The sequence below is a fragment of the Lissotriton helveticus genome, chromosome 7 (assembly GCF_964261635.1).
Source record: "Lissotriton helveticus chromosome 7, aLisHel1.1, whole genome shotgun sequence".
In the NCBI taxonomy this organism is placed as follows: Eukaryota; Metazoa; Chordata; class Amphibia; order Caudata; family Salamandridae; genus Lissotriton; species Lissotriton helveticus.
Genome location: NC_136068.1, coordinates 591,971,065 through 591,996,530, shown reverse-complemented (window position 1 = coordinate 591,996,530; position 25,466 = coordinate 591,971,065).

Here is a 25,466-nt window from a genome sequence, read left to right as displayed (position 1 = left end):
TACTGTATTGGCGGACTTAACGCTACAGGACGTGATGGGCGCCATTGCTGGTATCCAGTCTTCTATTGGCCAACAGTATGAAGCCTTGGCTCTGAAGGACACGGTGGCTATTGATGTTAACCTCATTCGAACTGATCTGGCCAAGACGAATGAAAAGGTGAAGTCATTGGATCTTAAGACATCCAGCCTCACCACGGATGTGTCCGACTTGCAAACAGAAGTGCGCAACCTTCGATCTGCTAATGACTTTTTTGCTCGTCGCTTGGAGGACTTTGAAGGCCGTGTACGGCGCAATAACGTGCGTATTATTGGTGACCCGGAAGATTCTAGTTCCCTTGCCACTGATCTTCGAGTGGAGGACATCATTCTTAATCATCTTGCACCCAAGGGCCTGAGCAAATTCTTTGCCATCGAACGTGCGCACAGAGTGCCAGGGGGACAGGCGAAGCCCGGTTTTCCCCCCCGTCCGATTATCGCGCGGATCTTCAACTGTAGAGATCGCGACGCCATTTTGCAGGCGGCACGGACAAGCGGCCCTACACAGTTCGAGAACGCTGCTGTGAACTTTTATCCGGACTTTTCCCAATCGGTCCAGAAACAACGTATGGGATTTCAAGGTGTGAAACGGCGACTAAGAGACATGGAACTAAAATATGCTATGTTATTCCCGGCCCGACTGCGGGTTGAATATGACAATCGAACATTCTTCTTTTTCAGGCCTGAGGAAGCGAGTGATTGGTTGGACACTTTGCCAGCTCGCCGTGCTGGCCAGGAACATGATGGTGGTGCTGAAGGGGGACTGATGGACCGAGAATGACTATGGTGCCTGTGTCCGGAACACTACTCAACGTGACCAGCTGAGGCTCACTGACTTTTTTGATCGTTCCATTCGTATCTTGGGAGGTCGCGGGGATGGTGGAACCCTTTCCTCCTCTGGGGTTTTCTTTGTGTAGATTAGTTCTTTGTTTGTAATTGTTAGGGCGACAGGCACACTGCAAATTGGGGTGGCTTTTGAGTCGGAGTAGGGGTGCAGGGTGGGGGGGAGTTGTGTTGGGAACCTTGGGGGGAGGGAGGGGTATGTTCTGGGATTGTTCATTTTTTCTTTTTCAAAGCAAGGTACTTTTATTATTTTTGACACTGGTGTGATGCTCATTTTGCGATGGGAGTTCATTGTGGATTTGGATGGGGGGTAGAGGGTTGAGGGTACTATGCTGGAATGTGAATGGGTTGGGGGATCGCATAAAGAGGGGGGTGGTTATGCAGCTGTTGCGGCGCCTTTCGCCTGATGTCGTTCTGCTACAAGAGACACACTTGGTAGGAAACACTTGTCACGCTCTTAATAGACGGGGTTATCGTCTTGCTGTCCATTCTGGATTCACGTCTAGTTCTAGAGGAGTAGGTATTCTGCTTAGGGTTTCCCTCCCCCGCGAGGTTGATGATGTGATCCTTGATGCCAGGGGTCGATATGTTGCACTTGTCGGGCGGTGGGAGGGAAAGCCAGTCTCGTTGGTGTCGGTTTATGTGCCCCCGGGCTTACAAGCCACGACCTTTACAGACCTGGGGCGGATTGTTCTGGGCCTCCCGGAGGGTGTTTTTTTTTTTATATATATTTTTATTATTATAACGCAAGAGAAATAATACACATATCAGGTGCCACCAAGCGAAACACAGCACAGCCGTGTACGTGGGAACGAAGATATGAAACACCATACAGTCATGAGCAAGAGAAAAATAAATACCAGCGAGGCTGGAGCGTATAGTTAAACGTCAATGACCGCCGGCATCCCCCACATCATTCACCACCAAAATGACAGGATACACAATAGGCATATGTGACACCCAGATATGCAGAAGAACAGGAGAATAAGCCACAGCTCTTGCGGAGAGGAAAGGGGGAAATAGGAAGGTCATAGAAATTAACAAAGGAAAAATAAAAAAAAAACCCGCAACCCACCACCCTACACCCCTGCTTATGGCTACGACCCAACCCTACTCGCAGTGTGTCTGTAGCCCCCTAAACTACACCCCAAGGATAGGGAAAAAGGTTGGAGGAGGAGAATAGTAAAGTACGATACGAGCTCCCAGACTCCCGCCCCCCCGCCAAAAGCAGACACCCCCTACCGGCAAGACAGCAAATCGCGGCAAATCAAGAAATAGTCCGTAGGGGAGCCGTAACAAAAAGAACATCCCATCCAACCCCGGCTCAGAAGAAAGAGCAAATCCCGTCAAGACACATCAGAAAAACAGTACCCAGGCCCATCAAATGTACAAGCGGTCCCGCTCCCACAGATACCACCCAGCAAAAACAGCGACAGTGCATTGAAGCGTAGCCAAGCTCAGCCCAGACCCTCGCGGTCCATCACGAAAAGTCCCTCCTGCACACAGAGATCGCCATGATTATGCGCGTTGAGTAGTTCAATTCGAACCGCCATCATAACAGGAGTGCCAGAAAATCGTAGAATGTTAAAAGCAATGCAAGGAGAGGAGAAGCAGGATAAACGTACACAAAGTTCAAAAGTCAAAGCAAGTTCACGGTCCACCTGAGAGAAAGTAGCAAGGTGGTGACGATCAAGTACAGAAAGAGGCGAAGGTCGAAATTGGCAAACGTTGCAGAAGAAACATTGTTCCATAATGGCAGTAACATCCAGTTCGGGCGGCTTCAATGTAGGGCGTAACTCACATCCAGTCTTCTCGGCCTCGATAGCCGCCATCTTAGGGTTGCAGGGAGGGTCCAGGTCAATAGTCTGCACGGGGACCTTGGTGGCAAGAAAGGCAGTATCCTCGGGTGGAGTATCTAGGTTTTCTAACAGCAAAGGGTCGGAATCCGGTCTCGAGCAAATACGGTCTGCAGTTACGACCATCCCTTGGAAGGCGGCGGTGAGCCGTTTGTGGAGCTGCAAAATGGCGGCCAGCACAGTGCGCAGCGACGGTGTAGTTTCAGTCCGCCCCATCGCCCCTCAATGAGCAACCGGGCGGGTAACCGAACCCCGGAGGTCGACTTCTCCGGGGTTCAGGGCAGAATCGATGTAAAACCACAATTAAGCACGCACACAGCACAGTGGGTGCACCGTCGCCGCTAATGAGGAACCGAGCCCAGAGGACCACCGGGAACCCAACGGGGTCTCCGGGAAGCGGAACCTCGAGCAAGCAGACAATATTTACAGGCCGCTGTAGTTGCAGGGGAAAGCCATCACCGGGGCATCATCCAATAGGGAGAAACAAAAAAGCCACTTCGAGAGACCGGATCCACCCACTTTTCGCAGCCGTTGTTGTTCGACTCCAACCCGGCCAAGTTGAAACTCGAGGCCCCGGCGTCAGAGCGGAAGCAGGCCAAGAATGGCGCACGGCATAACTTCGCCGTCCGGGCCGCCAGAGATGTCGGGGTTGCACCTTTAAAATCAGATGCTATTCACCAGCACGGGGGTCCGGCGGGATTTCAGGATAAAGTGCAGGATTTATGAGCTTCTGGCGGCGGTCGACGGAGCCGGGAGCTTATGCGGCCATCTTGTTTCCGAGCGTAGCTCCTCTCCGGAGGGTGTTTTGATACTGGGTGGTGATTTCAACTCCGTCATATCTGGCAGGATGGACTGCTACCCCCCCCCCCCCCGAGATCTTCCTGCTACGCAATCCTGGTTGGGTGACTTCTTGGAAACATTGGGACTTGTAGACTGTTGGAGACTAATGCATCCAGAGCAAACACAGTTTACTTTCCATTCGGGAGCCCATGGTAGTCTCTCTAGGTTGGATTATATCCTGATACCTGCTGCACTGTCCCCCTCAGTTGGAGAGATTAGACACTTGGCCCGGGGTATATCGGACCATTCCCCTATTTGGTTTCATTTTACTCTTAGCATCGGGGCCGAAGGCAGGGTGGCTCCGATTAACCCCTGGTATCTCCTCAACCCTAAGACTCACGCTGAATTGATTAAATCATTTGATCTGTATTTTGCTGAGAATGATGGTTCTGTATCCTCGCCTGTCTCGTTGTGGGAAGCTTTTAAGACTGTGATCAGGGGACAAGCATTGTCTTTGGTGGGGTGTGCCAAGAAATGTAAGAATGAGGCAGTTGTTCAGCTCGAGACTGAAATCACAGACCTGGAGACTGCATTGGAGCGGGAGGTGTCTCGAGAAGCGTTACATGTCCTTCGCCTTAAACAATTAGAATATAAAACTTTGGTTACTGATGCGGCAAAGACGATGAGTAGGGATCAGCAGGGTCGGCTCTATGATGTGGGTGATAAAGCAGGAAAATTGATTGCCTGGCTGGTTAGAAGGGAGAGAGCGAATCGAGTGGTTCCGGTGATTGAGACTTGCAGTGGTGTGAGCGTAACTGATCCTGTTGAAATTGTTGAATGCTTTGCTGATTATTTTCGAGAAATCTATACCTCGGTGTCCGACAGGCCCGAGGAAAATTCGCGGTTGTTGCTTCGGGATATAGCACTTCCATGTTTGTCGAAATCGGACCGTGACTGTTTGGATGCCACGCCCTCGGTGGATGAGGTGGCTCTCGCGCTACGCTCCCTTCGTTCCGGAAAGGCTCTGGGCCCCAATGGCCTTCCTGTGGAACTGTATAAGTTACGCCCTGATACTTTAGCTCCCTATCTCCGTGATATGTTTTTGGCTGCGCGAGATAATGGCTCCCTCCCTAGAGATCAGCGTCTTGCGACCATTGTGGTGATCCATAAGGAGGGTAAACCACGAGATCGCTGCTCGTCCTATAGACCCATTTCGCTCTTAAATGCAGAGCCCAAGATCCTTGCCAAACTGCTTGCTAATCGTCTGATTACGGTTGTTGGCGTCCTGATTCATCCGGATCAATCGGGTTTTATTCCGCACCGTAACACGGCATTAAATTTGCGACGTCTGCATGGTGTTCTCGCGATGGCCCCGACGCTGCGTGAACCGGCCATCTTGGCGTCCTTAGACGCCACTATGGCCTTTGATACAATCGAGTGGTCTTATCTCTGGGCGGTACTCGCCAGGTTTGGATTCGGCGCGGGTTTTATTGGTTGGGTCAAACTCCTGTATGAGACGCCACTGGCACAGGTGGTGGTTAATGGCCGCGTCTCCGTGCCTTTTACTCTTGGGATGGGCACGCGACAAGGTTGTCCGTTGTCCCCGCTCCTCTTTGCTCTGGCGTTGGAGCCTCTTGCCGCTTGGTTACGGTGGGAACCTTCGATGAAGGGTATATGCTGGACGCCAGACTTTGAAGATCGCATTTCCTTATACGCGGATGATATTTTATTGTATCTTACATCTCCCCAAAAGTCGCTCAACGTATTGTTTGACGTACTTAACTCCTTCGGGAAGAACTCGGGTCTTATCATTAATTGGTCGAAATCCTACATTTATGTACTTGCGGGTGATGTCCCTCGCTTGCCCCGGGGCAGTCCCATCCAGTTGTCGCAGTCTGGCTTTAAGTACTTGGGTGTGTTCATCTCAATGGATCCGGCGGTTCGCTATGAACGTAATTTGCTCCCCCCGCTCCAACGGTTACGCTCCGATGTGGTGCGTTGGCGTAAATTACCGTTATCTCCCCTTGGGCGTGCGGCCCTTTTTAAGATGATGTCCTTACGCGGTTCCTATATGCCCTCCAGAATAGTTTTGATGTCATCCCGTCGAAATATTTTCGGGAAGTAGAATCGTTGCAGAGGCAACTGATATGGGACGGACGTTCACGCATAGCTCTTCCGAAATTGACACTTCCCTGGTATGATGGCGGTATAGCGCTCCCGGATATTCCCAGGTATTATTGGGCTTCCCACCTTGCTGCCATCAACCACGGGATGTATGGCCCGGCGTTGAATCCAGCATTCGAAATGGATAAGTGGCTGCTCCCGGGTGGTGATTATTACAGGGCACTCTATTCGGGATCCGCCCGTTCACAACTCACGGGACCTACCGCTATAGCTGTGCGGGTATGGCATAGCGCAACGACGGCTATGGGCTGGAGTGATAAATTAACTGGTGCGACACCGCTCTATGCCTCTGCGAAGCTGGGTGGCTTATGGAGGACGAAGGGATTCGATAAGTGGGACATGATCGGTATTGGTAAAGTGCGCGATCTCTGGGTTAAAGGAAGGGTTAAGGCCTTCTCGGATCTGCAAACAGAGTATAAGCTAAGTGACAGGGAAAGATTTCGTTATATCCAGGTACGTCATGCTCTGCACTCCGTGTTGCCAGTGGGTAGTGATATTCCGGATTCCTCCCCCCTCGAAGATCGTAGCCTAGATGGTTATGTGCCAGATAGTACTATCTCACTGTTCTACAAGAAAATGATTAATGACCGATCGAGTCTGCTCGATCGCCTCCGTGAGGCCTGGATTGCCGACGGTATTGAACTGGATGACGAGGACTGGCAGTCTGCGATCTCCTCTCCCAAGGAGGTGGCGATTCTGGCCCGCCTCCGTCTGGTCCAACTCAAGATCCTCCACAGAATCTAAGTCACCGGTCCTCGTCTGAATCATATGGGCTACTCCACGGATGGCATGTGTCGGCATGGGTGTGGTCTTCTTGGCACCTATCTCCATATCATATGGGAATGCCCTGAGGTGGTGCGATTTTGGAAACGTATACATGAGATTATGAATGAAGTTACGGGTGTTGTGATGATGCCGGAAGCCCGACAATGTTTATTGAATGTATGGGGTCCAAATGACTATGACGTATCGCAGCTTCGGTGGGTGACTCTGGCCAATATGGTTGCGAAGAGGGATAGTGCTCAGTTGTGGGGATCCCCAAGGCCGCCTACAGTGACTGCTTGGAGAGAGAGTCTGGACTGGTGCATGTTTCGAGAGAAAACAGTGTATGTTGCAAGAGGCAGGCCCAAAAAATGGGGGAAGATTTGGAACCCTTGGAACTCATACCGTGGAGATATTTGTACGCCCCCGCTCACCGCTATTCCGAGTCCTTCCCAATCGCCCTGACCTACATTCCTTCCAGCTGTGGTTTATTGTGCTGTCCATATGCAATCCTACCTCTGCTTCCCTCCCCTCATCTGTATTCAAAGACTCTTTTCTCCTGCTATTATGTACCTCCCGTCCTCCTTGAGCGCAGACCTAATGGCTGTATTATTTCTGTAATGCCTTGCTTGTTTGTTTGATGTTTTGTTTCTTTGTGTTTCAAATAATAAAAAGTAAAAAAAAATTAAAAAATTGGTTATCAATTATGCTCCAAAGTTTTGAGGAATTACTCAGGGTAAAACCCTCCACTAATTCCGACCAGGCCTCCTCCTTTAGGGCAGACTTACGCTTTGCTAAGGCTGTCTTGTATACACTCCGGAGGTGCCTAACAGCCACCTGTTCATGAGGCGTCACGCCTAGGGCCTGCTTCAATTTCCTGGAGGCACTACAGCTTTCCGAATCAAACCATATCGGTCCAGAAATGGTGGAATACTCACTTGGGGCTTGTAATAACTTCTCTATAACGCTAGAAATGCTACCAAAAGCCGCCAAGATATCTGTTGAAGAGATCTCGCTATCAAGATAAATGGCAAACTTGCTATGACAATGAGATAGGAGGGACTCGAGAAACTGCTCTGGGACGATTTGACCCCACTTTAATCTCCTCCCACCATCTAGAGCTTTAAGGGGCACCATCAAAGCCTGTTTAACCCCTTTGACGCTCATGACGAGCTCAGCTCGTCATGAGGTACACCTCTCGTACACTCATGACGAGCTGAGCTCGTCATGAACCGCGGGTTTTTGCGAACTTCAGCGCAGCGCGGAAATCTGCACCGCACGCATGCGGTTAATAGGTGTGTTAACTCTGGGCCATTTTGTTGAGACACAAACAGGATTATGATCACTAAAAATACTCATCATAACTGAAAATGCATTAATCAGGGAGAAGAAGGGTGCAGAGCTAAATATAAAATCAATAAATGACTTGTATTCTCTCCCACTGAATGTAGGGACAATATCAGTTTTATGAGGGGGCAGTTTGTTCATTGCTGAAATTAGGTCACATTCGTTTGATAAGGTGTTTAGAACATTGCCCTGGATGGAATGTTCCATATGCAGACCTATATCCCTTGTGTATCCCATGGCTTGCACCCCCCCTTGCCTGATATCTCCACACATATGGATATTAACATCCCTAGCTAAAAATAGGTGTTGGTACCAATTTCTATACTTTCCAGTATTTAATTGTTCATCATTCTAGCATTTCAATGTATTTATTATCCTGAATTTTTCTTATAACTCTCATGTCCCAACATCTCCCTCTGGCCATTATAAAGGTGAAGCAGAGGGGACAGGTAAGTCCCACCAGAGCTTCCTTTAGCCTCAACTTACTGATCCTTATTCAGGCAAATAAATTATTACGGGGTCGACGCCAGAACATCTCCCCGATCTGCACTGCTGAATTTGTGTAATTTGCGTACAATTTAAATTGTTGTTTGCGTTCTCTGATGAGCACAGTCAGTGATAAAAATATGTCCTTTAAAGAAGAAAGGGGACAAGTCTATCCTCTGTAGGACCACACACCTCACAGTCAAGAGTGAGAACAGGACTGTTTGAAAGTTTGAAGTGTGTCTTCCAGGAAGGACTGCAGTTGAACCCAGACCATCTCCAGCAATCCTGGATTTTCCCCAAGCATCTCAAGCAGAATGAAGGGCTCTGGGTTGTCAACGGCACCGAAGGGACCCAATTACACCAGTACCACCTGCTGCAACTGGTGTCTAACCCAAACAACTTTAGTACAAATGACAACCTGGGCCAGATGAGGCTGTGTGTCAGGGAAAAACCTGATTGGTTGATTTCCAATAACTCTTGTTAGCACAGATGGTCTCGCCCTCAGCTAGGACAGTACCCTCATTGCATATGCAACTGCTGGGATTCTGGAGCATGGCCTTAAAGTGGTTCACATTCTTAAGAAATAGATTAACCGAGGGCTACTAACCTCCCTTGAAGGGAACAATTCTTTTGTTTATACATCAGAGCTACTATGATGGGCAGTAGCTTCTTTTTAGGACCTTGCTAATTGTCATGGGACCAACTATGATGAGGAAATGCATTCTTAAACAAACCATATCTGACTAGCATTCCACAGGATATCATTCTATGTCTCCAACTGTTCCTTAGCCACTTAAGCACACTAGACTCTTTAATTAGCTAAATGTTCATCTCTGGCTTTAACTAAACCAGGTATGGTTCCAGAATATCATTGTCAGGATTGTATCAACAAAAATATTATGTCCTAAATAATATTTACAAACTATCCCCCCACTGGATTTAATAACAGAAAATCTACATGCAACTGGAAGATGTTTTTATAAATATTATTTAGGACACAACACTTATCTTAGACATTATTTATTTATACAATATTCTGCCATAGCTCTATGCTAACGATATGTAAATCACAATCAGCTTTGATGAAGATCAGATTTTGATTGGTGGACTTTGTGTGCGTGTAGCAGAGAACTAGACTGATGAATGTCAGCCAACCATCTTGGACAGAGCACAGGTACATCTGAAATTAAGCAAAGTTTTAACATATCACTGATCGCATATCCTCGACAATAGTTATCCAAGCTAGCTCTCTACCTTCAAGTAATTTAAAACCAGTGCGTCAAAACTGAATTTATCCTCTGTTAAGTCCATAAAGTGCATGATCGAAACCTTCTTCTATCCGCTTGCCGCATAGCCTAATGAACAGGGATCGCCACCTAAAGTATCGAAGGAAGTAAGAAACCTCGGAATGACCATGGACTCCAAGCTGTCAATGAATGCCCAAATGGACAAACTAGCAAGATCAAGCTTTTTCACTGTAAAAATGCTGCAACGAATTTTCCCTCATTTGGAATTTCTACACAAGGTCCAAGCTACCATCTCCCTTGTTCTGTCCAAACTTGATTACGCCAATAGCCTCTACCACGGATCACCTTTAATGACCATGAAAAGACTACAACGGATTCAGAACTCGGCTGCCAGACTACTCTTGCATATCAAACGGCGAGACCACAACTCCCCTGCCTTGAAAGCCCTGCATTGGTTACCGGTTGCCAGAAGATCCACGTTCCAGCTGCTTTGTATCACCCACAAAGCAATACATGGAATGGGACCGCTCTTCATCAGGAATAAAATACCCAAACGCATTCAACAGAGGAACCTCCGTTCTAAAGGAACATCCCGCCTCAAAATCACAAGATACAACAAAAAACATGGGTGGCATATGCTTCTCTATTCAAGCAGCCAAACTATGGAACTCTTTACCCCCCGGCATAAGATCTACCGACTTCAGAAAACTACTCAAGAATTGGCTGTTCCCCACATAAGCACCATACGCAAACAGAAATTTCCAGCATATCCCTCTCTATATAAGCATTTGTTTTCACTATAGATATGTACCTATCTTTGTGTATTGCTTTGTATAAACATGTAGAATAATTATGTTGTTGAGAGAAAAAAAAAGTATAGCTTCAAGGCGCACATAAAGAAAACAAGCATTGGCATAGCCAATAGGTCTTGCCTTTGGAACCTTATAAGTATTTAGTTATGCAGCACAATATCATTGGTACAACAGCATCAACTGTTGCATGGCAAAACACTTATAAGGTCCCAAAGGCGAGACCTATTGGCTATGCCAATGCTTGTTACTCATCCAAAAGCCTCCTCCTACTGCTAAGACCTAAAAAAAAATCCTTCACTCTTTTATCCCTCCACTATCCTTTTCAATCAAAATTAACAGACCAACATGTTCACTTCTCAAATTCCATATTCAACTATACTAATTCACCACTAATCCTTTATGCGTTCCAGAGTAGCGTGCTACTCGCCAATAAACCGTCTCAACAACCCATCAGGGTTACAAACTCTATATAAATGCAAACCTTTTTCCTTTTCTACCCCTCTGTGGTAAATAAATAAATAATACCCTATTTTTGAAGTATAAATGAATAACAGATAGCTCAATAAAATAAGAGTCAAGATTCGAGGTAGTAGGAGTTATGCAGGTTTAATACAAAATAAGGACAGGAACAGGACAACCTGCACAGGAATAGGATGGCAAGCCTGGCAACGCTGCCGGGGTCAGGATCTGGGATGAGCGCGCTCTAACTTTTAATAACAATACATGAGCATATATACATAACGCAAACACATAGCATTACATTGCAGTAGGCGTAGCAGTGGGTGGAGCAGAAGGCGTGACGCGTAGCAGTCGCGAAAGATAAGGGTAAAAAAAGGTGTAACAGGGCGTATACATAGACATGTGATGCAAACGTAACAGAATATGTCATGAATGGGGCGGAAACCATGGAGGGGGCTACCTAAGGAGCCAGGACCTCTAACCTGATGGTGCGCGCAAACTAGTAATGACGTGTTACTAGGAGAAGCTGGGGGCTATGAACTCTGTGCTAGGAGCAGAGACTGAAGTCTGGAGAGTCAGGGCGACATGTACCTAAACAGTATCTAGTATCTGATGTTTAGAGAACATGTTGATATAAACTAGAAGTCAGGAGAGGAAAGGCTAACTTGATTCTAAGACTGGACCATGCATTATTCTACATGTAGTGCGTGATGAAGAATATTAAATGACCATTAAATGCAGTATTTCTCTAACGTGGAGACGTGAAGGCTAGACAATGACGGAAACTATTGATGCAGTTCAGTAGCTTAGGAATGCAGAGAAGGAGGACTGAACTGATAACTGGAATCATAACATATTCTTGGCAGACTCAGAGACTGAGCCAGGCTGGACCGGGCACTGCGAGGCAGGAAGTAAGTGAAGGGTCGAGGATACAGGTGGGGGCTGTATCGCTCCTCAGCGAGGCTTCAGGAGACAGGAGCTGGATCTGGTGTCCAGGCCCTTTTGAGGCCTAGAAACGGGGACTTTATAATAGAATAACGTGCACACTGAGAAACGTGGCAACGTAGCTTTACATAGGCCTGATATTCGTAGTATTCACGAGAACTGGAAACTGGCATACTAGAGGTGGACACAACTGTAATTGCGTCATTAATCGGACATGGGGAGTACATATGCATATTTAATCATGCACACATAACATATGATGGATAACACGTAGGGACACAGAACATGACAAAATTTACTTTTCCACATTCCCTCCTTGTCACTACGTTTCCATCAGGAAACATCAATTTTCATGATACCGTCTATCATTTCATACAGTATCATTTGCTCGTCTCGAATTATCCTGGAACGGGATTTAGAACGGGGCTTGGGACTAGGAATACAAGAGGTAGCACAGATGCCGCAAATCGCAGGGCCACATTGTATACAGAGGCAGCAGCTGAATATGATCGCTACTGCAATACCTAGAAAGGACAATATTTTCCATCCCCATGCGGAAATTATATTCCAGAACCAACCGGACCATGTCCAGGTGCCTGGATCTTGGTGTATCAGATGGGCGATTTTATGGAGTCTGGTTATAGCTGAATAAACAGACGGCGCGTTATTTGGAATGAAAATGCAGCAACTAGATCCGATGACTCTACAGGCCCCGCCCCTATCAGCCAGTATGACGTCAAGGACGAGACGATTCTGTAAAACGACAAATCTCATAGCAGATTGCTCTTCAGTTAAGTTACCTAGAGCAGAGGCAGTCTCATTTACTACAGCTTCAAGGGTTCTTGTTAATCTACGGATTAACTTACTATTCTGGATAGGTCCTATAAAGAAGAAGAAACCTCTATTGAAATCTGTATACTGTTCTAGAGCAGTTTCAGTATAATCGACAATTGGGGTCTCCCTTCTATGTCTAATGTGTACTAGATGTGTATTTCTATGATAATCAGATGGGGCTAGGAAAACTGGTGGCAGTAGGAAGGCAATGTAACAGGTTCCCTCCCAATCGAGGGGCAGACGAACATATGCGGTCTGACCACAAATAAAATAAGAATGACGTGAAGCTTTGAAAATAGATTTCCCACTGTCACTATACTTGACAATAGTAGTACAATCACTATGTCCTACGTGTACAGAACCATAATTTCGGACACATAATTCGCCTTTGACTGGTAATACTGAAATAGCAGGTAAGTCTGGAGTAGTATCAGACTGAACATTCAGGACCATAAAATTCGAAGAATAATTACCTAAATTATACACTTCATTTTCTAGATCTAAACCTGTTCTGTGGGGGAGACCTTGCTTGTCTGGGAAACATGTACTGTTAAGAAAAGACATATCTGTTGAGGATGACGTTAAGGTGGACCATGCTCCACACGAACCATTATGTGAAAATGGATAAGGAAAAAGTGGCAGAACTCCCTTCGGTGTCTGGAAAGGGGGAAGTCGACCACACACCCAACAATTAGTGGTATTGCTGGTCTGGTGTGAGTAATGTAACATGCGGATAAAGGAGTTATTACGCATAGCGAGGCGGTAAGAGAGTTCATGAGGGGGCAGATCACTAAACGTGTGCTCTGCTGTAACATTAGAAGACTTATTTACATGTGAAACTGGGAAACATAGGTAAAATGCATAACTGGTGCAGGAAATCATAATGCTGAGAAATAATATGAAACATAGAAAAACGATACATCGGATTGAGTTTTGACTGACTCTCTCACTATGGGGGTCTATTTTATACATGTCAGAAACAGTCTAACCGTTTCACCTAGGGGAGGACTTAGACAATCAAACTGGCTGACTTAATTTACTAGACCGTAGTTTCTGTTTATACTCCTGCTGCGGAGTTTTCTCTAACAGGGGAGGGGTTGTAGCAATGTCTTTTGCGGGACAGTCCTTGAGAACAATATTTTGGCAATCCTTCAAATCCTGGGAAATGTTCTTTAAGACGGGTTTCAGTCCTTTAAAAAGTTTGACATGAGAAAGGTGCACCCAGCCTTTGCGTCCTTCCAACTTCACGGCTGTACGGGTGGTGAGGAGGACCTGTCGGGGCTCCTTCCAACGAGGCTCCAGCGGACTTGATCTGTCAAAGTTGCGGACCATCACCATGGATCCTGGAACGATTTCATGCGGTGCCACCTCGGTATTGTCTGGAAATGCGGCGGCAACCTGTGAACGACATGAGTTGAGGGCAGACATCAAGGAAGCTAGGTAATCTGTCAGCATATTACATGAAACATCGGTAATACTTCGGGGTCTAGGAGTACCCCACATATTAGGGGGGCGGCCGAAAACGACCTCGTACGGGGACAGACCTGATCTGGAATGTGCGACCATGCGCATATAAAATAAAGCAACTGGCAGAGCTACTAGCCAGTCCACACCTTTTTCTTTGCATACTTTTGCAATACGAATTTTCAGAGTCTGATTATGTCTCTCTACAAGACCGGCTGCTTCAGGATGGCGTACACAATGAAACTTCCACTGGTACCCTAATAACAGGGAAACGTGCTTCATGAGTTCAGATGAGAATGGCTGGCCGTTGTCAGAATATACGACTCTAGGGAGTCCATAACGGGGGAAAAACTCACGAACCAACTGCTTAGCAGTGGTCGCGGCTGTGTAATCTGGGACTGGATATGCTTCTGTCCACCTGGACAAAGCGCATACAACTACAAGGACATACTTGAAACCTCGACATCGCTCCATCTGAATATAATCCATCTGGAGGACTTCAAAAGGGTGGTCAGGGGGCTGGAAACCACCTTGTTCCACCGGGACACTTTTACCTGGATTAAACTGACAACATATCATACAGGTACGGACTTTCTGCTTGGCTGCAGCTCGTAAATGCTTGTTGAACCAAATGTTCTGGATACTGTCTAACATAGCTTTTTCTCCTAAATGTGCTGGACTATGTGCGGTATTAATAATGACTTGAACCATAGAGTCGGGGAGAAACCATGTGGCTCTACCCTTTGTTAACCATCCTTGATCTGTCTGGACCCCTCCTTGTTCGGACCATTTCTTGATTTCCTCGGGAGTAGCATGTAACTGGATATCTATGACATCTTGTGTAGGGTCCTTAACTGTCATACATGTAGTCGGATCTGGAGCATGTGTCTGTGTCGGATTAACTTGAATGTCTGGAGTCTGTGCTGTAAGCTTGGCTGTGCGATCTGCTAGATCATTACCTTGGGAAATAATGTCAGTAACTTTCGTATGTGCTTTGCACTTCATGATAGCGATAGATGTCGGTAAGTGTATGGCATCTAACAGAGCTTGAATAAGGAGACCATGCTGAATCTTGGTTCCATGAGAAGTCATGAAACCTCTCTCCTGCCAGAGCACTCCGAAATCGTGTACAACTCCAAATGCGTAGCGTGAATCTGTGTAAACATTAACTTTCAAGTTCTTGGCGTGTATACAGGCTTGTGTCAGAGCAACTAGCTCTGCTGCTTGAGCGGACAGGGTATCAATACGGTGTGTTTTAATAACTTCAGTGTCAGTAGTCACTGCATACGCGGCGACTAGTTCTCCTGTACTTGTTCTCATACATGAACCATCCACATAAAGTGTCAGGTTGGGGTCTGGTAACGGAGTATCTGTCAGATCTTGTCTTGGCTTTGTCGTAATGTTAACTACTTCCACACAGTCATGTGTGGCAGAATTCGAAGTAACTGATGGTAATAATGTAGCAGGATTCAGGATGTTGCAGCGTCTGATTTCTATGTGTGGCTGGAACAGTGTCAATTCATAACCTGTTAAACGTGCAATTGTCAAGTGCTGAGTTTGTGTTCGGTTTAAAAGAACTTCCACGGAGTGTGGAACTTGTACTGTCAGGGTATGTCCTAAAACTATGGAATCACTTTGCCTGATAGCTAGTGCTGTGGCTGCAACTGACTTGAGGCACGCAGGCAGAGCCTGGGCTACAGGATCTAATGTGCTCGAAAAATAAGCACATGGCTTGTATTGTCCTGCTTGATCTTGTGTGAGAACAGATAATGCTGTACCTTCGCGTTCAGTAACGAAAAGTGTAAAAGGCTTACTGTAGTTCGGTGTAGCTAGAACTGGAGCTTGGCATAGGGCTTTCTTTAACTCATTGAAACTAAGTGTATGTTCAGATGTCCAAGGGAGGACAGTCGATACGGCTGCCTCCTGTGTCGTTAACTGTATCAGTGGTTTGGCTAGAAATGCATACTGGGGAATCCATTGTCTGCAGTAAGAAGTAAGGCCGATAAAAGCACGTACCTCCTTCTGGGTCTTGGGCTGAGGAAGACTCGCTATTAACTGGATACGGTCTGGTGTCAACTGCCTACCCCTCTTGGACAGTAAGTGTCCTAAGTAGACCACTTGCTGGACACAGAATTGAAGCTTAGAAGGGGACACCTTGTGCCCCATCTCGGCTAGGAAGTACAAAACTGTAAGGGATGCTCGCTCGCAAGCACGTTCAGAACGGGCTGTGATCAGGAGATCATCGACATACTGGAGCAGGGCAGTGTCAGTTGGCATGTGAATGTTGTCTAGTTGTCTCTTAAGTGCTTGACTGTAAATACTAGGACTTTCTGTGAATCCTTGAGGAGCTCGTGTAAACATATAGCTCCTTCCATTTAAACAAAATCCGAAAAGGAACTGGCTGTCTGGATGAATAGGAACACTGAAAAATGCATTCTTGAGGTCGATTACTGTAAAGAACGTGGCTTCGGAATCAATGGCTGTCAATAGGGAAGAGATGTCTGGGACAACTGGGTACTGCGGAATAATACATTTATTAAGCTCTCGTAGGTCGATCACTAATCGATATACTGGGGGTGCATTTGGATCAGTACGTTTCATAACTGGAATGATCGGAGAATTGCATACGTTGGAGTCAGTTTCTACAACTACTCCTTGAGCGATGAGCTCGTCAATAATTTTGGATAAGGCTGCTACAGCCTCGGGTGGCAATCTGTACTGTCTGATTCGTGGTAACACTACACCTGGTTTGAGAGTCACACGATAGGGTGTGATTTGCATATAACCTACATCAGTTGGACCTCGCGCCCATAAGTGCTGCGGTACATTAGACAGTCTTGAATCAAAATCTCGTAATACATAGTGACCCTTGAAGTCACGCAGGAACAGACGTATTCCCTCTGGGGAACAGCATATAACTGCCCCTAACTCTTTCAGTGTTTTAATGCCTAATAGGTTTTCTGGACATGACTTAGTAAGTAACAGATCAGTAGTGCGGGACAATGGACCTACTTCTAGAGTAACTGGCTTTGAAATCTCATTTACGATAGGTTTTCCTGAAAATCCAAGGGAAACATTTCTTGAGCCTGAGAGCGGAGCCCCTGGAACTTCGGCGTGACTAATTGTGGTCCTACTTGCCCCTGTATCAATCAAAAACTTTCTGTCTTTCCCTAATACTTGACTGTGAACATAGGGACCTTCTTGATCTACAGGTATCTCGATGAGAGGCAAGCCTACCGCCCTCTCTAGGCTGTTTCATGAGTACTGCTGGTACTCTGGATACTCAGACTGTGCATACTGGTACATCTGCGATGTAACATGCTGTGTTGCAGCAATGGGCTGCGGTGCTGTAACTGTCTGTTGTGCATTCTGTGGCTGAGGAATCTGTGAAACTTGTTCTTGTCTAGGCGGACGTGGTCTTTCTTTAGTCTTACCAGTAGCTATGTTGTGTTTCAGAACTGCACACTCGTTTATAAAATGACCTGGCTGTTTACAATAATTGCAATTCCCTTTAACGGGAGCTGCTGGATGACTGGCTTGATTCGGACCCCTCTTCTGACTGTCTTGAGGAACAGATTGTGCAACTAGTACTTTCATTTTCGTGTCTTTCATACGTTTCCTTTCGTGTTCTTGTTCTTCTCTGATTCTATTCTGGTGGTATTGAAGCATTTGCAACATCTGGGACGGGGTATTAGCTTGCCAGGTACTTTCGACTTTCAAAACTCGATTTTTAATTGGCGGGCTTGAATTCTCGACTAATTTAGTAACAAAAAGGTGAGGATATGACTCACTACTTGTCTTGAGGCCACTGTTAATACTAAAACACTTTTCAAATCTAGAATAAAAATCACTAATATCTTCTTCTTGTTTTTGTTTACAGGCTGAGATTGCATCCCAGTCTTCTTTTCTAGTTGTCAATAATCTGGGTAAAACTTGAATCAATAATTCTGGTAATTCTTTACATTTATCTCCAAGACCGGTACCTGGTACTCGTGCCTTGTCTTCAGCTTCTAGAACTGCCCAATCGATCTTTTTCTCTCCCACCTCCCATTCTTTTTCCTTTAGCTTTTCATACACCCCTGCGGGCAGCAGAACCTTTAACATTTTAATGATATCTGGATATGTGTATTCTCCCATACGGAGCATGTCTTTTAATTCTCTATGGAACCCTGCTGGGTCTTTGTCATGACAGGGAATTAATTTCTTCATCTCGAGGAGTTCCATCTTTGTTATTGGAGTGTATACAAACACTCGCTGCATTTCGCCACCCGTTCCTTTAACTGGGTGGACTTCTCGTAACGGATTCTGTCTGTCTATGTAAAATGGTTTACTTTCTGGGGGTGAGACATGAACAAAATGCGGGTTCAGAAACGTTCTATATTTGTGGCGCTGTTCTAGAATGACACTAATTAAGTCGGTACCTAAACCTTTCCATCTATACTGGAGTAACTCGTTCAGGACATCATGTAACGGACCTGGATCAGAGTGCTGACCCTCATACAGAGTAATGAGGTGCTGAATCATATACATACCCACCAGTCGTTGCTCGGCTGGGGGCATTTTCAGAAACATTTGTGCCACTATTTCGTCTGGAAAAGTGGTAGAATCAGTAATCCATCGGACTGCTGATCGGGCTAGTTCTTGTTCATGCATAGTACTCAACTCACTATAACCGATTCGTGATTTCAAAATGTGATCGGTAGCTTGAAATACTTGTTCTAGAGAACCTTGTTCTGGTGCTGGATGATGGAAAGTAGACTTGTGTTCTAGGCGTAAATGGCGATCTGGAAATCTAGATTTTCCTACGTACGCTATTCTGGCGGGATTCTCGTCCTCTACCTCTTCAGTATCAGAGTTACTTTCTTTCTCGCTTACTTGTGCCTCTTTACGTTGTTCGTGTATCTTTATTATTTCTTTACGGATTTTCTTGTACATACACTCCATAGCACCGATAGTCTTGTGCTTACCCTCGGCTATACTATTACTCCACTTCATCAGGGCTTTCATTTCGGCCTGATTTTTGGACGGGTAATCTTGTTCTCTTATTAGACAATTAATCAGAAACTTTAATATCATGAGCTGGGTCTCAGCTTTCCTGTGGGACATGACGTCACTAATACTTTCTGGATCTTCCCCTGTACGGATGAAACGATATATTCTGTCTAGATCTTCCTTCATATCTGGTAGGGTGACTAGATACTCGGCCACATTTCTTACGCGTAATGAATATAAAACCATATCATTTTCGCCTGGGACTGGGTCATAACAGCATTCGGCAAGGGATTTTCTTATTTCTGCAACAGACATTCTTGGCGTACGTTGTGACGCTTGCATATGTAATGCGGCTGCATCTAAACGTTTACGTGGCGGCGGGGTTTGAGGAAGACCTCCCCCTGCGGCCCCTAGACTAGAATCATCAACTGATGCTTTTCGTGCTGGCAAGGTGGGAATTTGAAATGCGGGCTGGACTTGTATGGCGGGCTGGACCGGGGGTACCGTAACGGGTACTCCGGTGTCTGGAGAAGCGGGAAGTGCCTGATTTACAGGGACTGGCGGAGCGCGAACAGGATTTGCATATTCTGGGACTGTGTCGTCCAAATAGGACGAAATAAAAATATCAGCTGCGGTCTGTTTGTGACGTAGCTTGGTCGGAACTAATGGTGGCGGGAAATTACTGGATGCCTCTGGGGTCGCTTTTGGCAAGCCCTCGGCAAGAAGAGGATACATACCCCTAATAAGGGCATGCCTCTGTCTGTCTGACTGTTCGGCTTTGACTTGTTCACCTATCTCGATTAGTTCTTTTTCTTGTGCTCGTTCTAAGGATTCTCTACTTAATTCTGACTTTCTGATTTCTTTTTCGGTTCTTTTATGAGCTTCTTTACGCCATAACTCGATGGCATCTTTCTGTGATTGTCTGGCTTTCTTTTTCCATAATGCTTCTTCTACTCGCATGATGCACTCGGCATCCCATGTACCCGATACGGGCCATCTATACTTTTCTTCTAACTGTTTGGTATACTCTACCCATAAATCTAGATACAATATGGCGCTTATGCCATGCTTCTGATACATAAAGTGACCTGGACTGTCCCTCGGCGGAACAGGAACTGCTTCTTCTAACAAACCCTTTCTAGTTCTTAGCTGACGTAATCTCGAAAAGAGAGACATTGTAAACTTGAATCGGAACACAATACAATACACGAGGAACAATAACAACTGGGAAAACAATTCAGGCATACCACGACATTGGAAATACATTGAACAACATCATAACATAACAGTTCGGACAGAATATTACCTGGAATACTGAGAACAGAAACACAAGAATTTCTCGAGAACGGAACAGACTAGAGTTACTGGATGCACTGCTGAAACAGTACGGAACATACCGGTCCCATAAAGGGACGCATCAAGACCCGTATCCACCTAGGTGAACACTTCGTTTGTGAGTCTGTGTACCACCAACCCACGGACCAGAGTCAATTTAGATTGTCCCTGTCTAGATACTACCCCAGTAATGGTACTCACCGGGCAGCAAGAACGGAAAGCCTCGGACTGGACTGGACTGCTACGACGACGGACGACGAACTTCGGACTTCAGTTACGGGTGGGCCTCCGGATACCTCGGACCTTGGACTCTTGGCTTGGGCTCTGGTCGGGACTCGCCGCGTTCCTCCACCGTCTCGTTTGGATGCTGGACCGCCTCCTCCGTCGCCTCCGTGGGCCTGAGGGATACTTGAAGCAGAAATATCTGCCGGTGCACAGAAGAGTTCCGTCACGACTGCAGAGGGTCAAGGGGTCGGCGTGGCTTCACCGACACGTGGGGAAAGGGCAAGTCCCTGTTCGGGCGCCATTATGTGGTAAATAAATAAATAATACCCTATTTTTGAAGTATAAATGAATAACAGATAGCTCAATAAAATAAGAGTCAAGATTCGAGGTAGTAGGAGTTATGCAGGTTTAATACAAAATAAGGACAGGAACAGGACAACCTGCACAGGAATAGGATGGCAAGCCTGGCAACGCTGCCGGGGTCAGGATCTGGGATGAGCGCGCTCTAACTTTTAATAACAATACATGAGCATATATACATAACGCAAACACATAGCATTACATTGCAGTAGGCGTAGCAGTGGGTGGAGCAGAAGGCGTGACGCGTAGCAGTCGCGAAAGATAAGGGTAAAAAAAGGTGTAACAGGGCGTATACATAGACATGTGATGCAAACGTAACAGAATATGTCATGAATGGGGCGGAAACCATGGAGGGGGCTACCTAAGGAGCCAGGACCTCTAACCTGATGGTGCGCGCAAACTAGTAATGACGTGTTACTAGGAGAAGCTGGGGGCTATGAACTCTGTGCTAGGAGCAGAGACTGAAGTCTGGAGAGTCAGGGCGACATGTACCTAAACAGTATCTAGTATCTGATGTTTAGAGAACATGTTGATATAAACTAGAAGTCAGGAGAGGAAAGGCTAACTTGATTCTAAGACTGGACCATGCATTATTCTACATGTAGTGCGTGATGAAGAATATTAAATGACCATTAAATGCAGTATTTCTCTAACGTGAAGACGTGAAGGCTAGACAATGACGGAAACTATTGATGCAGTTCAGTAGCTTAGGAATGCAGAGAAGGAGGACTGAACTGATAACTGGAATCATAACATATTCTTGGCAGACTCAGAGACTGAGCCAGGCTGGACCGGGCACTGCGAGGCAGGAAGTAAGTGAAGGGTCGAGGATACAGGTGGGGGCTGTATCGCTCCTCAGCGAGGCTTCAGGAGACAGGAGCTGGATCTGGTGTCCAGGCCCTTTTGAGGCCTAGAAACGGGGACTTTATAATAGAATAACGTGCACACTGAGAAATGTGGCAACGTAGCTTTACATAGGCCTGATATTCGTAGTATTCACGAGAACTGGAAACTGGCATACTAGAGGTGGACACAACTGTAATTGCGTCATTAATCGGACATGGGGAGTACATATGCATATTTAATCATGCACACATAACATATGATGGATAACACGTAGGGACACAGAACATGACAAAATTTACTTTTCCACACCTCCACAACCCTTCTCAATCCAAATAACTGACTAACATATCCAGCACTAAAATTACTTTCATGTTTCCCCATACTAATTCAACACTAATACTTATGGGTTCCAGAGAAGCGTGCTACTTGTGCTTCAAAACCCCATCAGGGGTAGCAAGCGCTATATAAATACAAACCTCTTTCCCTCTTCTATCCCGCCACCTACCCGTCTCTACCCAAATAACTGAATAACATAGCCACTACTCAAATAACTTAATATTTTAGTATACTAATTATCAACACTAATCCTTTATGGGTTCCGGAGTGGTGTGCTACTCGCCAGAAAAGCGCTTCAACACCCATCAGGGGTAACAAGTGCTATATGAATGCAAACCTTTTTTCCCCTTTTATCTTCCCTTTCTAGCCTGACACAAAAACATCATGCTGACATTCATACTCAGTTAGCCAGGCTTGACTAATCAAACAGAAACTAGATGGGCCTGACAACCTTCCAGGCAGGTGGTGATACATATTAAAATACAGCTCCTGGGATGTCTCTGTAAATGAAATCATATTACAACATTACTGCAACCCTGAATGCTACACATTGGCTAACTGAAGACCTTTGAGAGAATGTGTTTAACACAAATACCTAAAGTAAGCACTGAATTATTTCAGTCTAGTTAACCAGCTGTGACCGATTCCTTTATGCAGCGGACTTTGCTTTTAATCTCGAAAAGCAGGCAGAGAACTCAAGAATCAGAAAGTGTTGCATGTGCGGAGGAAATCAAATAGCCTGAACTTAGGGTTGGACGCTAAATCCTGCAGAGGCAGTGACAGCATAATGGCACAATGGGCCTCTTGCACGAAGGGCCTTACGTTCGCAATTCCACTGATTTGATAAATAAAACCAATTTTCATATGTGCTAATCTGACTTAACGATTCAGAAGGTAAGCTTTTCAAATCGCTAAATGAGTATAGAAGGGGTGTCAGAATCACTATTTGGAAGGGGCGTGTTTTCGGTGTTACTCCCAAACAGCGATTCTGACCCTGATGTATCAATGTTTCACAACTGTAATCCAGTTGCAAAACATTGAAAAGTTACCGACTCCTAAAGGTTCCTTGGGACACTTACCCTTTGTAAATCTTTTTTTTTTTATTTCAAAGTATTTTATTAATTTTATAAGTAGATACATTAGCATTTCTGTTACAAGGTTAGCCAAACGTAGTTTGTAGAGCAGTGTTTGCTGAAAAACAAAAATTCAGGGAGAGAAGGCTGTGGCCCATGGGACCACTGCCAACTCCGGGAGACTTTTTACAAAAATAAAAACTTTTTGTTTAATGCATTAAGGAAAACGGACTACATTTAAAAATATATATATTTTTTTTATTTAAGCACAGTCACACGAATAGTGGTCTGCTGAATCCTGCAGGCCGTCATACCTGTAACTGTGATCGATTGCAGGTATTGAAAACTGCGATCTGCCTAATGGACATTAATAAGGCAGGATTTTCTGTGACCCCTTCTATTCAGTATTTTCTTAACTGTCCTAATTGTACATAGGTCAGTTTACAAAATACTATTCCATTAACAAAAAGTTGTTGCACAGTTTGATATCCCTTTTTGTGAATGGAATACAGTACATGAGGCCCAATGTACATCCAGGGTTTGGGATAATCAAAATTAAAAATATACCGTGATACAAGCACTACTGCATGTTTTTCTGCGACTTGTGCCACAGAATTACCAAATGCTTTTGATGGTTGTAGTGACCAAATGTGATGGCATTTAGGGACAAATTTACTATTTACTGGTTGCCAAATACTAGTCGCAATTTGCAGTGGCGGCCGCCACAATGAAGACGTGGTGCGGTGTGTGGAGGGGTTGCAGGGGAGCGTGGGAGGGAGAGCATGCACAGCTGGTTAATAATAAACATTTTTGTTTTTTAAACACTTACCTGGAGCTGTCGCCCCCTCCAGTGTCATTCCTGTTCCTTCCTGTTCCCAGCATGCACTGGGGGAGCCACACCGACTACCTGTGCAATCCCCGCGCTGCCCTCATACTATGAGAGCAGCACGCGATTGGCCTGAGCGGGCTGAAAATATGCCCCGGTCAGACCAGGGAGACTGTGGGGGTTTCTAAGTGCGCATGTGTGCTCGAGCACACTCGTGGCGCGATCTCCGCATTGCAGTTTCTCATTGCGGAGGTTCCGCAATGACTGCGGTGCCTCCGCTACAAGTGTGGAGGCCCTTTGTGAATCGGGCTCTATGTCTTCAGAGAATTGAGCCTCGGAAAGTGGCAGGTTATCCAGTCATCATAAGGGGTAAGAGTTATTGGAGGTGCCAAATGTTCACGACCGGTGAGGACAACGCCTTCAGTCAAATTGGAACAAGCAGAGGCTCACCCCTTGTTGGAGAATGTCCAGCGGATCAGAGTAGAGAAAGAATGATGCACCCCAACTACTGAGCACCCACTACATTGATGTGCCATTTCACGGATGCCACTAAATCAAAATTACCATCACTGAGAATGCCTTCCTGAAAACACCATTCCACATTAATGGTAAATACAAGGGCAAGGATTAGAGTAGAGGGTAATGTTAGATGTTAGGGTTAGAATCTGGATTGGGGCTAAGTAAGTGCAGAGGTTGCAGTTTGGATTTGGTTTAGTGTAGTGTAGATGGTCGGGGTAAAAATGTTTTATGTTTATGGTTACGTTTTGGAATAGGTTTTGGGCATGGGCTTGACATAGCTGTAGGATAAAGCTTAGCGTTATGGTATGGTTAATGTTAGGCTTAGTGTAAGCGCTAGATGTAACATATGCTTTAGGGTTAGGTTTATGCTTAGGATCAGATTTGCAGCTAGAGAAATGTCAAGTTTTAGGGTGTATGTTTAGCTGAAGCTAAGCGCCCTTACCCTAGTACTTAGCTAATTCTTTGTAGTGGTATTCATGGTAATTGTAGTTTCAATGTCGCTGATTCTGTGTGGTGGTATCATGCTGCCGTTGTATTCTTGATCCAGCAATATACCAAAGGAAGCAGAATCGCCCCCCTGAGCACCCATCTGGTTATCAAGCCTGGAGACACTGAAAATTCTAGATCCGGTCTTGCAGAATTGAAAAGAACCAATCTAGACCTTTGTGGCGATCATAGGTATTTAGACAAACTACCTGACACAAAATATTGGGTGGACAAATGTTGCATCAAGAATTTCAAGGACAAAAATATTGTGAAGGTAAGTTTCTATAGGTAAGCAAATATTTATTATATACTAGCTTACCCATCGCGCGTTGCTGCGATCTCCGAAGAAAGGAAATTCAAGGAAACTCGTCATGATAACATTCAATTTACATTGTGTCATTTTTATTGAAACT